This window comes from Epinephelus fuscoguttatus, linkage group LG10 (genome assembly GCF_011397635.1).
Source record: "Epinephelus fuscoguttatus linkage group LG10, E.fuscoguttatus.final_Chr_v1".
In the NCBI taxonomy this organism is placed as follows: domain Eukaryota; kingdom Metazoa; phylum Chordata; class Actinopteri; order Perciformes; family Serranidae; genus Epinephelus; species Epinephelus fuscoguttatus.
The window spans coordinates 32,371,039-32,385,419 of record NC_064761.1 but is presented as its reverse complement, the minus strand read 5'-3'; the positions used below and the strand labels follow the sequence as shown (position 1 = coordinate 32,385,419).

Here is a 14,381-nt window from a genome sequence, read left to right as displayed (position 1 = left end):
ATATTTTATGGAAGGTAGAGAATGTCATCATAAATTTTTATATAAGGAAATGAGGCAGGAATATAAAACAAACAGCATTAAACATTGAACGTGGCCCCCATGTCAAAAGAATTGTGTCCAGAATAATGGGTGAGTTAACAGGGAAGAGGGGGCGGAATGAAAAGAGAGACGACAATCAGTCGTCCTGGATAGTTCTGCTTCCTTTTGGAGATGAAAAGGTCAAGCCTGTGTGTCTAACGACCATTAGAGAGGAGGCCAGGGATCACTATGGTGGACTGGAGTGTGTCTGTGTGTGTGCGCTCAGGGGTTCCTAAAAAGTAAGAGCTATCATCATTTATTCATATATTGATTTGACCTGTTCCCACCAGTTGTGTTGTTCCTCTTATTGCATTGCATTCAAACTAAAAGCCAGCAAAATGTTTTACATTCAATATGCCTGGACCTGGCATTCACTTGGATTTGCAGCAGTTACATGTGCCACAAGAGGAGCCAGCCGGGATGCACTCAACCACATGGAACCAAGGGACACCTGATCCACCACTCCAGACTACACCACACTGACTGAGTACTTCTGTCTTGTCTCAAGTCTGAGCTCTTCTGAGCTCTTGATTCAGGCATGGGCAAGGTATCAAATATATCTAATATATTCTAAAATTATTTTCTGTGCGATACGGCAGAGGATCATGTCATTAACTTGAGATATTCCTTTCACATTTTAGTAATTTATTCATGCATTTAACACACACACACACACACACACACACACACACACACACACACACAAAACTGATCAACCCCACTCATTGGTTTATAACAATCCTGTCCTGAGTTCACGGCAATTCAAAACAGGAAGATCCTGGAGCGGGTCTATCATCTGGAGGCAATTTGGTTTCAGGAGGGTAGATGTGATACAGATTACTACCCTCTGCAAAATATGCCACAAAACAATTGCTGCTGAAGGTAGCAGTAAAATTCTGTCACATCATTTAAAACACCACCCCGCGCCTAACACTGCAGTCAAACCAACCTCCACACTTTGGAAGAGACGGTCAAACTAGCTGCCATGTTGTTTTGTGGTACGTGTAGGCATTAAGGTAAGAGCATATGGGAACTGACTTCAAAATGAAAGCAACCTTCAGGTGAATGTAATGTGCAATCTCATCCTTTCAATAAGTCAGTCAGTGAACAACAAATAAATGAATAAAAATAAATGAATAAGAAAAGGAATTAATGTTAAATAATAAATGAAATGAAAGGTTATTTTAAGAAATAATAACTACTGCCTGCAAGCTGTATTTCAAAGATAAATTGAATTTTAGTTGTGTGAATATTTAATCAAACTTAATAATAAAGAATACATGTCCAAGGTCCAATCTGACTTCAGAATGACAGTACACCACCTCAGTGTCATTGATAAACTTCCTGTTATCAAACACCAATTTCCCTTTAAAATGACAGCACCTCAGAGTTTGGCTGATATCAAACAGAACTGGCAACTCCCTACAGGTCAGTCTTCAGTCTGACATTGCGTCCACTCAATTTTCCCTAATTAATCACTAGAGACCAACATATCCGACGGAATCATTTTAAGTCCACACTGATGTGTAGCCATGCCAACATGCCTGTTTTGCTGAGGTAGTAAGAGTGTAGTGGAGCAAAGTAAAACAAACTACGATGTCGGGCAACATTGAAAAGGCATATTAATTTAGAACAGCCTCGATAGCAGTGGCTATCTTCTCTATAGCGCTTACTATTGTGGTTATTACTTTTCATTGGTTCCAGCACACTGCTTCACAACACTTGACAACCACAGCTGACAACAGCTTGCCATCACCATCAGAGCCCTCCGCTGCGTTCATTGGGCGTTTTTTATTTTAACCAAAAAACATTAGTTTCATGTCACAATGACAGACAAATCAGTCAACTCGATCTCTGTGAGGTGGACGGATTCAAAGGTCTATACTCAGGCAACCTCAGAGTGTCACTCAGACAGCATGAGGACATATCTAAAATGTCATATACAAGCTGTTCCCTCTAAATTCAGATTAGTTTGCTAGCATAATCACACTGGTATGATCATACGCATTAAAGGGTTAAATCAGTTAACGATTAAAGAGAAAATATAAAAATTTATCTGTATCGTATATCACGGTATTGCCTAAAAATAAGTATAAGCAACATTGCCCCGTCCTATCTTGAGTTACAGCATGTTCTGTGCGCATACTGTACTTGCTGTTTAGAAAAAGCCTACGCTTTCCTAAAAATGTAGTACTACTGGTGCATGGGGGTTTCCAGATTCTTCTGTCTTCTACCCACCTTGTGCTCACCTTCTTCAATCCATATTTACATGACAGTGAGTGGACCAGTGTGTATCCTCCTATGTATCCCTGTAGTGTCAGGTGAGGTCTATAAAAAGAACAGCTGATCCCCCGCACAGACGGCCAGGCAAAAGTAAAAATAAAGAGATACTGCTCATTTTCATTGGGATGGCACTCAAGCAAAGACGGTGAAATGCACTATAAATACAGGTAGAGGAGCTGACATTTTTACTTCAGACCATAGTCAAAGTGCAGCAGCCGAGGTAGTGCGTACTGATGTCCTTGCCTCAGTTAGTGTATATCACTTTAAAGAGGCTATATTTTGCCATTTAGCGCTGACGTGAGCAGATTTCGTAGGGACAGGAAAGGCATGGAACATCTGGATAGCGTTTAGGCTGTTTATAAAGACAGGAAGTCCTCTCTGACCTGTTTTTCACACTTCATTTAATGCCATGGATTGATGTCAAATCTCTGTGTGTGTGTGTGTGTGTGTGTGTGTGTGTGTGTGTGTGTGTGTGTGAATGTGAATGTGTCTGCACTTGTGTATGCAGGCTAGGCTCATGTAAACACACCATAAGGAGGAAAGGCTGCCTAATTGACACATATGCACATGCACGCGCATACACACACACACCCATGTACACGCTCAACAAAAGCTCAACATTTTAACTACACTTGACATCCCACAACTTAACATCTCTGGGCAGCATAATTATTGTCCACACGCATGCGGCTCTGAAGGAGTGTGCAGCTTTGGAGTGTCTTTCCTTCTGCCAGTGACAGTTGGTTTGTCAGGGGCCAGGCAGAAGAATAGCATGTGGCCAGGGGGAGGTGATTAGCATTCACATGGCACCTGTTGCCAGCCAGTGTGCCCATGCAGGCTACAGATAATTACAGTGATTTTGTGGAGGAGAGGAGTGCAGGGGTAATTGTAGTCTTGGCAGAGCAAAGAGAGAGGAGAGAAAGGAGGACAGCACTTTCACTATCTCATGCCACAGAGCTGTTGACGAACACACTCGCGTGCCCGTGCGCATTCACACACGTGGATATAATGCTGGCTAAAGCTGAGGGCCACGTACACACGCGGGCAGGCATACAAACAGATACACACATATAAAAACCATAATTAAGCCTCGGTTGCTATAGCAACACCTTGCTGGACGGATGATAGTGTTAGGCTAAAGCGGCACAAACATTTAGAATGGTAATCAGAAGACCTAATGGCACTGATGTCTGCGGGGCTGCTGTAAGTAGACCTGCCAGGACTCTCAGCTCTTCGCCATAGATCTGCTTTAATAAAAAACAACCCTCAGCCATAAAACACTTGCCTCTGCTCACTCACTTAGCAGGCCTGTTGTGCCATCACTTCAGCCATTACAAATTATGTTATTTAGTAAACGTCTGCTGCGACACCCGAGGGATGGCAGCGGGGGTGGGTGGGAGTAGGGGTGGATGAAGGGAACCTATAATATTACATAAAGCGTTAGCACGGTGTAAAGCTTCAATGATTGGTGTTAAGGTTTTCATTACACAAAATGAGTAATTGCTTGTCATTTGGAGCTGGCATATCCCACAATCATCCTCACTTCTGTGCCATCAATCAAGCGTTTAAGTGCTGATGACTCGGCTCACATTTAAAGCAGGGCAGCCGAGCCACAATGCACTGGGGAAACTCATTGTTTGCTTCGTTACTCCTCAGAGCTCAGCTACTGTGCGTGTGTGTGTTCCCGTGTTTGTATGTGTGTCCTTTGTCAGTGTGTGTAGTTAAGCGCACTTATATGTGTGTAGGAGAAATATTGGGATCTGGATGTGGTCTTGCTTTCCTAAGTAGCACTTAATTCCTCAGTCCATAATATGTCAGGCAGTGCTGTGAAGTAGCTCATGGAGCATACCTGGGGCAAAGACAATACTTTAAACTCCCAGTACATCATTAATATTTCTGTGTGTGCATGTGTGGGATTACACATACAGTATGCGTGTGGTCTGCATGCAAAAAGCAGACAAAAATTTACTGGGACTAACTTTAAAATTTAATAAACTCCTCGTTGACTGTAAAGTAGGACATTTTCCACACACACACACACACACACACGAACAGCAACACTCACTCCACTTGGATGATGCTGCTGGAGTGGGGCCACAAATTTGCCCCATCTGTACCAACACAGCTCAGTGATCTGGGAGTTGTGGTGAGTTATCATTGCTTATACCCCTGCTCATGACCAGCAGGACATGGGGGAAACAGCCACTCACACACCCCTAACTCACACACACCCTTCTCCCCGATCTGCAGGAGAGCGGCAGAGGGCAGAGTGGGACATAAGATGACAAGGACGACGGGTTGGGATGGGGGGAGAAGAAGCGCACCACGCCAGTCAACCAAATGATTTGCTCAGTAAAGTAAAATTCAAGTGGAACAACAGCTAACTCTCCAGTCGAGGCTGAGCCATCATCTCTCTCTCTCTTCTCTCCCCCTGCTCACCTCTCATCTCCCTCCCTCATCCCCCCCTTTGCTCCCGATTCCCACCAAATCTCAAGCTTGGTTTGACAGCAATAAAGTGTGCTGCTCAGGCAGGGAGAGCTAGTAATATACTTTTTCATACAGATCATTTTGGACTGAGATATAGCCAGAAGGCAGAAGATGAATATAGTGTACAAAACGATGACAAGGAATGAGTCACAAACTACAGAGAAAGACAAAGATAGATGGACAACAGGGGACTTACACAATAACATATTTTAAGACGGCATTAGTACAAAGTTATAAACATGAACATTTGATTTAGGACTCTGTACTATAGCCTACAAACAACCATCATTCACATTCTGTTAAAAAAAAAACAAAAAAACAAAACCACTACGTATTCTAGTTGGATCAGAATTGCAGCTACCTTTTTTGCAGTAACCAGCTCAGTCAGCATCTCTGCTTTGTTGTGCAGTGTGCAAGCTGCTCCTCTTTGTTTATCCACCATGCACTAGCACCATGTTGAGAGATGTCTGAAAAAGTTATTCTCCTGCTGTAAGAATGGCGGACAGACGGGCAGACGGACGGGCAGCATGAAACTGAGCTAGAGCCCAGGGCCAGGGCAAAGTAAACAGGTATTCATAGCCAGTACACGGCCAAAGCTGAGGCAGAGCGAGATCAATAGCTTAATGGAATTAGCCTGGCTTTGAAACATGACTGCCAATCGTATTTACTGAAGGCTGTTTATGTTTGCTATAGAGCCTGACTCAATATTTAAAAGCTAGGCACAGAAACTTGTCCAAGCCGACAACAGGAAGAACAAAATCTTCACTGCTGCTTTCACACAACGGCGGCTGTCTGCAGTCATTTACCTCTAAGGAGCAGCAACAAGATATAAGGCCACATTAAGTCCACAGACACGTCCAAGGCTGTTTCACTTATCATGCAATGACATGTCCTATCTAATGTACCAACAACGAGGTTTGCATCAAGTTTAATTTAATCCATAGTCTGGACCTCTTCCCACTGCAGCCTTTCTACCAGGACCATCATCAACAACATCTTTCTGTGCATAATAGTCAAGTGGAAAATCCTGAAGAACACAGACTTATCCATTAGGGCTGCATGACACTGAAAAAACTGACAATATATATAATTTCTTTTTCCGCAATATATATTGCAAAATGAAAAAATACAGACATCTTCACCAGATGACCTGAATAGCTCTATCTTAAAAGAACTAATTATTCTAAAATCATTGGAGTGATTAGGAGAGTGTATGTACATAGAAAATAATAATAATATTTTATTAAAAGAGCTGAGAATGACTTTTTCAGTGTGAACCATCCTCTGAATTGCTCATTTTCAAGTAGTGGTCGATGGCTACGGTTGGGGGGGGGGGGGCAGGCACTCTCTGGTTGTTTATTGGACAGATTTCTCTTGTAGATTAACATCAGTGTTAGGATGACCTTTCCAGTGTTACAGCTCTGAATCACAGTTGGGGGACCTCTGGTTTCTTTAGGCTAACTCAGTTAGCGTTAGCCTGGCTTGTAGCTCACAACTAGCTTTAACACTCTGCAGTGAAGAATATCCAGGAAAACTGATGCTTTGTTTTGTCTGTGCAGCAAACACAAAACAAAACCCTTTTTACAGTCGTTAAACTGGAGCCCAAGTGTATCTAGACATTTTCTGCTGACTACTGTAGCTTCCAAAAAAGCATGCGCTTCACTATGTCTGTGCGCTTGCCAACCCAGGTATAGCACTTTTCTATACCCACATACAAGCAGGAGGGTCTTACTTCCCAAAATAAATGCCGCCACAATACAGTACATCATATAGTTACACATGTATCAGGTCTTAAATTGGAAGGCTTGGCCAGTAAAGTCAGTCATGAAAAATGAAACCTCTTGAGTTTTCCTTTTGTGTCAAGTAGCAAAACAGTTTTAGTACGACACATTTGAATTTACTGCCTTACTTGAAATTGCACATCCTGCAATGTGACTATTGTGCATGCACACATTGCAGTGTTGATGCTGAAATGATATACCCTTCAGCCTTATCCCATCCTCATGAGGAGGATCGCACACGGACCTAATCTGGGGAACCTAAATTTATGTGTGCATATCTTCATTGATATGTGTCAGTTAACTATAAGTATCCTTGCTGACTGTTAAATTTTGTTGACTGAGGGTGATGTATTCCACTTAGTGGCATTGGTGTGAACAAAAGGTGGTAACCAATGACTAAGCTCCTGTGCTGCAGCTCCTAAGCCTCTGCCTGTGAAACCAGCCTGCAACCAGAGAGTAAATCCCCCTTACCCCTGACTGAAGCCAGCAGAGTGGTGACACACCAAGATACCCATACTGTACACAGATATAAATACATCCCTCTGCACACACCCACATATACACAAAAAGCCAAGCTCACCACAGGGATGGCGGGTGCGGCAAGCGATTAAGGGCATGGAACAGATGCCCACCTGCTCCCCCTGAACCTGGCCATGCCTCGGCTATGCCAGGGTGCCCAGGGTTGCCCCTGGGTGCCTTAATACACTGTTTCCATCTGTTGCCTGGAAAGTGAAGGGCAGAGATGTCCAAGTGCATGGGCATTACCCCCTCCTACATGTATCTCTCTCTCAGTCTCTCTCTGTCAACCCTCTCTCTGTAAGCCTGCCATCTCTGTTGCATCCACCTACCAATCCGCTGTGAGAGGAAAATTGTACATTATTGTAATAACACAATGTCGAACTCTTTCCTTCAAGCCATCACACCAACTAAGCAGTCTCTGGCTTTCAGCTGACAGACCAGTTCTGTACATTTAGCATAATGATGGCATGAAGGCAGGGAGGGAAGAGATGAAGAAAGCTGCCCAGCATGTCTTCTTTGATTTAGCTCAATCTCATCCATTTATCAAAGAAAGGCCTGTATTTGCACACTGAACACAACAGCAGCAAGATGAAAAAAGGGCTGCCCATGTGTAGAGCGCAGTGTGTTTACAGATAGGATAAAACATTAATAACTACATATAGTGTGCTGAACTGCCTGTCCGTCAAATAGGAGTGAATCTGGACTTTTTTTCTCTCCTTTACTGCAGTTGTAAATGATTATTATCAGCACAAAGCCTGCCTTTATTCTAATTACCTTGTAAATAAACTTGCTTGTCATTACTTTTCAAACCAATTACAGGCTGCCTAATGGAAGCGCTTAATTAGCAGACACTCTACCGGAAAAAAAGAGAGAGACGGGGGGAAGAAAGGGAATGAATAGAGAAAAAAAAGGAAAAATGCTGGTGGGGGAGGGACTGCATTCACTGTGTAATTATACAGTCATCAGATGTTTTTTTTCATCTCCTCTGCTGTTTTGCAACGGTGCCACAATAGAGGTTGGACCTCTCTCTCCCCTCTCTGTCTGTTAAGCGGAGAGCTGACAATGGAGCACTCGGCAGGCGGTGACCCGGACCCCCTAATAGTGCTGTGGCAGCCATGGCCCTCACAGCAGGAGGAAAGGAAACAGCAGAATACTGCATGTTGGCCAGCCCACCCTCCTTCACTGCCGCCCCACGCCTCTTCCAAACTACAACCCTGATGTATCTCCTATACACTCCTCTCACCACCCCATCATCACCCCTATTCACTGTGATGCAATCCCTGCAACTAAAGACATCTTCTTCCTGCATAATAATGCCATCAATGCCATCTGAACACTAGTCCTGCTTTGTTTGACTTTGGCAACAACATTAGCCTGTTCTCAATCTTACTGTATTAAGTAGTAATTTGGGACGGGGACAAACTTTGCTCTCGAAGAACCTTTGAAAAACTCCCTGACATTATATAAGACAAACAAAATAAAACTGATTTGTTCAAGATATTGATACTGCAATGTTTGGGATAATGGCAGCCCCTTCTATTGACCGTCAGTGCTAGTCACCATTATTATAATTAGAGTCCATTTTCTTTGACAGAGAGCTCTGGGAAAGGGGAATGCCCCTCTGTCATTAGCAGAAAATGTTCCAGCCCTGGTAACTGCCTCCTGAAAGGGTCGTGACTAAGTGGCAGAGGAAACAACTGTCCGGTATTTTCACAGTATTCTTTAAGCCTCTTCTAATGAATAAGGCAGAGGGGACTATAAATACAATCTATACAGAAGAAAATGGAATATGGCACTGCACTCTTTACTGTTGGTGGGCTTGGAAATGGAAGACTTAAAATCATGTGTACTGCTGGTAACTGTGACATGTATTCCCCCATTACTTCCTCAAAGATGTTTGGAGTAAGTGTGAAACGCATTAAGGAAAAAAGAGGAAAACAGCTGTAACTATCTTTAAGCTGACAAGAGTGCTGGCCTATTCCACGGAGGGGGAAAAAAATGTTTCTTCAGCGATGCTGTTATCAGCCACAGTCCATCTGACTGGGGAGGGTTGGGAAGGATAGAGGGGGGTGGGAGAGAGGGGGTGAGGGGTGTGATTACAGCCATGTTAAGACCTGAGAGAGAGATCTGTACCCACAGAGATTAGACACTCATCATTCACAGAAAGGTGGGGATGGAAGGATAGAGGGATGAGGGGTGGAAGAATGGCGATAGAGGTGGCAGCAGTGTTACACTGGTGTTTGGGGTTTAATATAAGAATTCTGCCAGCATAATTACGTTTCGGCCCTTATCCTCGGCTGCATCAGGCCTCGTTTGGCGACAGTTTCGGGTGTCTTATCTGCTGCCATTCTCTCCCTATCCGGACCCAATCAAATTTGCTCCGGCTAGCTAGGGACAGGCAGAGAAGGGCGGAATACAGCAATGATAAGGGGGGGGCTTGTATTTTTTTATGTGTGAGGGATTTTTTTTTCTAATTTGAAATGAACAGTTTGCTTGGCATGCTTATCTTGCTTTCATTAGTGGGCTGTCATACTGTGAAGGCAGCCACAGAGTAAGGCAGGAGTGCAGGCAGGCAGGGGAGAGAGAAAACGGGCAGACAGGCTGTTAGAGGAGTAAAGAGTCATGCAGGTAAGAAAGAAAGACAGGCAGGAAGGGGAAGAGAGAGGCAGACCGCCAGCTACAGGAGAGATGAAGATGGCACTATAAACAGGATAATGTTAGTTTCATTCTCTGAACAAGAGCCTCTTAACAACAACATGTGAAGAATGGCTCACAAATTGAAGGATACACTAACCTAATACAGGCTGACATGAGAATTTAATCTATATTTGTGAATGTGCCTACTGCGAGCATAATTACAGCAAGTACAGCAGGTCAAAGTTAAACTGGAAAACTCAATAGCTTTACATTTTTTTGCCCTGTCCGACATCTTTTAATGTTGTTGAACTAAGCAAATAACTTGGTGAGAGGTGTGTTACTATTTACCAATATGTCCCAGATTGTGTGCAACTAGAATTTCCCTTTAAAGGAGCCGTGGGTAAGATTTAGAGGGAGTTAATGGCATCCAGCGGTGCAGATCGCTACCTGCTGAAACTTCTACTGGTTAGAGTTCCTTCAGTGTTCAGATCTCCTCTACAAAGCAAATCAGTGTCTCTCCGCTGCTGTTCGGCTTGTCGCAGATGGCCACTAGCCCAGCACCCTCTCACGTGTGCTCTCCCACTTGCTCTGATAACTTAAGATCGAGGCAATCAGGAGGTTTTTAGGAGTAGAAGTATTTACAGAGGTCTCTTCTTCTCCAAGACAAATCAACTCAGTGATTTAAAATGGTAAAAACACTGAATAAAGCAGTTTCACATCAGAAATCTGTGTATTTCCTTGGCTGCTTGCTGTAGAAGGGCTGCTAACTACAGTAGATGACATGAAAACGGAAATGGCCCTATCTGGAGACAGTGTTTTGTTTGTCCACTCTGGTGACTGTAGAAACATGGAGGTGCAACATGGCAGACTTGGGGGACGAGGACCCACTCCCTGTGTAGATATAAAAGGCTTATTTTAAGGTACCAAAAACAAGATGCTTCTTGTTTTCAGGTGATAAATACACCAAAGAAAGCATACTTGTTAGGTTATATTCCATTCCTGCCAACATGTCTCCCTAAATCCTACACACTGGACCTTTAAGTCTTACATTAAAGTACAGTACTCAGTGATGCCTGTTGTCCATTAACAGGCATAATATGATGTATCAGCCACCTACTAGGGGCCTAGAGAAGCACATATCCATGCACCCACACAACACATGTGCACACGCATACACACATGCTTTACAACAGTGCTATTGTGTAGGAGGTCTGCGAGCTGCCTGTGCAGTTTCCATTTTAAAATGTATTCTTCCTTGGACCATAAAAAATCATCTCCTCCATGCTCAAAATATTCCCTGCCATTTTGCTAGCATTAGTCATGGTCCTGTGTGAAAGAAAGAGATGAGGAAAGCGCATAGGGTGGCAATGTAAATGCTGTATGTACTGCATGACTGTGTATGTTTGTGACGACTCACAAAGAAGTGTGTGAAATGTGCATGTGCATGCATGTGCACGTGTGTGACTATACAGAGCAAGCAATTCAGCTCTCATTGTTTGGTTGAATAATTCATTTGAGAGTGAAAGAGAAAAAAGTCTTTTGAATAGGAAAATTAAATAAACACACACTGATAAATTCTCAAGTTAGGGAGAAGCCCTAAGGGCATAGAGATGGGTTTGAATTTTAAGGTTAATTTGTGCAAAAGAAATACAAAACACAATTACACTGGCCTTGAAAAAACTGTGTGCTCTCAGATGTGCAGTAATATAAGTGAACATGTTCGGCAGTCTTGGGTGAATCCCCCGTCATCGTGATCTGAGCTCGGCTGATTGCAAATGAAAAGTTGGTGTGTGTACAAGGTTTAATTACAAAATAAATTGATTTCTGTCTGCATCAGATTATCACCTTCTGAATTAATTTAACATGGAAGAATAATATACAGGTATATCATGTCATGCTACAGATAGTACAGAGGAGAACTCATGTCTGAGAATAACAACATTATCTTTAATTGCAAGTGTTATATCCTGCAAAGTTACTGGGATTTTACCTTCAAGTGTGACTTGTATATGCCATGGTGCTTACTGGAAGATAGTGAACAGTAGTTGCAAACCTTAAACAACTCATTAATTTCATACTTCTCCAAGCGAAATAGTGTGCAAGTTGATGCAAGAGCTGTTCTACAAATAAAAAGGGAGAAAAAAATGTGCATGGCATGTTATCAACAGAGTGTCAGGGGGCAAATGCATCATAGATTACAGAATGAATTAAAATGAGCTGAAATGAGCATGAAGTACATTTTTGTTCCTAGCCTGCAGTTTGTCTATATTTGGGCATAAGAACATTTAATAATGCAATCACGTTATGCAGTTGCACTTCAAAGTATTTACTGAATCATCGCCTGGGGTTAAGATTTAAATTCTGAATAAATGTGTTTATGGATGAGGCAGGTAGCGGTGGATCTAATCTGACAGATTGGAACAGAAGAGCAGAATGTATGCTTGAACCAGGTGAGGGTTAGCATAGCCCCACAAGGCATCAATCTCAATGACAGAACACGACAGACAGATGGAAAGCAAGTGAGGCCCGGGATGGAGAGAGTAACTAAAGAGAGACTGATAGAGGGGGGAAAAGTGAGAGCGAAGTGAGAGTGAAGGCGAATGTAAAAGGAGATGAGGGCTGGCTAGATCAATAGAGAAGTGTTGCCATGGCAACAGGTCATTGAGAACCATCATTGTCATGTTTGTTTTCCTCTTTTTTCCCAGCACAATCGTAACAAAAAATAATGTAAAAACAAAACATAAATGAGAGGTGTCGTTTCAAAAACTAAAATGGATGCAAAAATACAAACGCAATGAACACACGAGCCTTGGAGCCTGAAGTAACATGACAGACCTTTGTTTGAATATGTTTGGAGCCATTTTCTAGTAAGAATGTATCTAGGCTTCAAGTGGGATTGCTGTTGGTGCATGAAAAGGTGGATGGATTAGAATGAACAATGTCCAATCAAACTAAAGAGACCTTGCCTGCAGGTTTAAAGGGAAATTTCTGTATGCAGTAATCATGCCTCAGATATTGACAGCTACCCCAAATGTAAACACAAAGCACAAATTTGACTCTCCCACCACACAAACACAGTTTGCACAGCTAAAACCAATTGCATATTTCAAAAAACAAACATTTCTCATATGTAACGCCTTTAGCCCATGCACTCATAAACATTTACCACCCCAGGTTTTGTTGTAAGGTGAGGGTAGAGACTCCCCACCAACTCAAACTGTAGTTATTAGCCGCTAGAATTCATACTGAGGGTAGGTCGTGTACAGCTGATGCTCTAATCGCCTTGGATCTATGCGATCCATTTTTCAGCTGGAGAGAAGCTGCCGTCTTCCCCGGGCCCAGATGGTGTCATTACTGTGGTAAGGCTGAGTGATTATACACCGCTCACACTGGGAGAAACAATGGTTGAGAGTTCTATAGGCATCTTTCCTGACACACACTCCCTCCCTCTCTTTCACACTCATCTCTCTTCTCTCACTCTTTCTAGTTTGCATCATCATCCTATTTTCTTTTCTTTACACTGCCTCTGTTTCTACATTTTTTGGCCCTCTTCAGTTTTGTGACTCTCATCTCCTCTCTGCTTCTCTTTCACTTTCTTTTACAGCAATAGACGATTAATACAGAGAAGTCTGAAAGGTTACGTGGGTACACACATCAACACATATAAATATGAACTCGCCCACACACACTCGCAGCCCAATCTCAAATCAGTGGTAGGTTGAGATAGGGGCAGCTGACTGGAAGCCGACAAGGTGGCATGGTCACAGCGCATCAGCCAGAGCTTTTGTTGTCAGGCAATCTTGTCAATCCTAGCTGGCAAGGAGAGAGCTGTGAGCGGAGTAATCTCTAAGACAAAGGTCAGAAAGTTGAAAGAGTGACGGAGAGAGCCGTGACACACCTGTCATGCCTCTGACAGACCAAGAGTCAAGATGGAGGGGGTGAGAGGACAGAGAAGGAGAGAGGAAAGAAGGGAGGGAGGGAGGATGACGAGAGGACAGAGGAGAGGAGAGGAGAGAAAGGCAGTGCACTGAAGGAAAACATTACCAAGGCTCCCCAAAAATGTATGAAACGAAATAAAAGATAAAGGGAAGCAAAGGGAGCCAGTGGTTTGAAACACAAAGGAATGGAGTGAAGAGTGGGCTGGAGCTGCAGTCTGTGATCTGCTGGGAATTGGGGAGTGGGGAATGGAGGGAAGAGGGAGGGGGGGTCAGATTTTGTTATTTTTCCCTTTCATGGTCTATTTGGTTTGCCAGACCATGCAGCTTAAATACCCCCCCTCCCTCCTCCCCTTACCAACAGCAGTGCAAATTCATGTTTGAGGCCAAAACACCCATGCATACACACACACACAAACACAGCAGATACAGTGTCACACATATAAACACACACAGATGCATGTATATGATGTGCACATATCAACGATGGCAGACGTAGACATTTAATGCTTCAGAGTATTACAAGATATCTAAATTATTAATAAAGCAGGAGTTACACTTAGCATGTCGTTGAGTGGTTTGGAACATGCTTTCACACAAGGTTACGCTTACACAGGTTACGCTTAAAACACACACATATACACACACTCACACAAAATCA

At 43.1% G+C, this 14,381-nt stretch overlaps 1 protein-coding gene across 11 annotated transcripts in view; it reads right to left on the bottom strand.

Annotated features, from left to right (window-relative positions):
- celf5a (cugbp, Elav-like family member 5a) overlaps positions 1-14,381 on the bottom strand; it is a 227,345-nt gene that overhangs the window by 163,652 nt on the left and 49,312 nt on the right. The window lies entirely within an intron of this gene.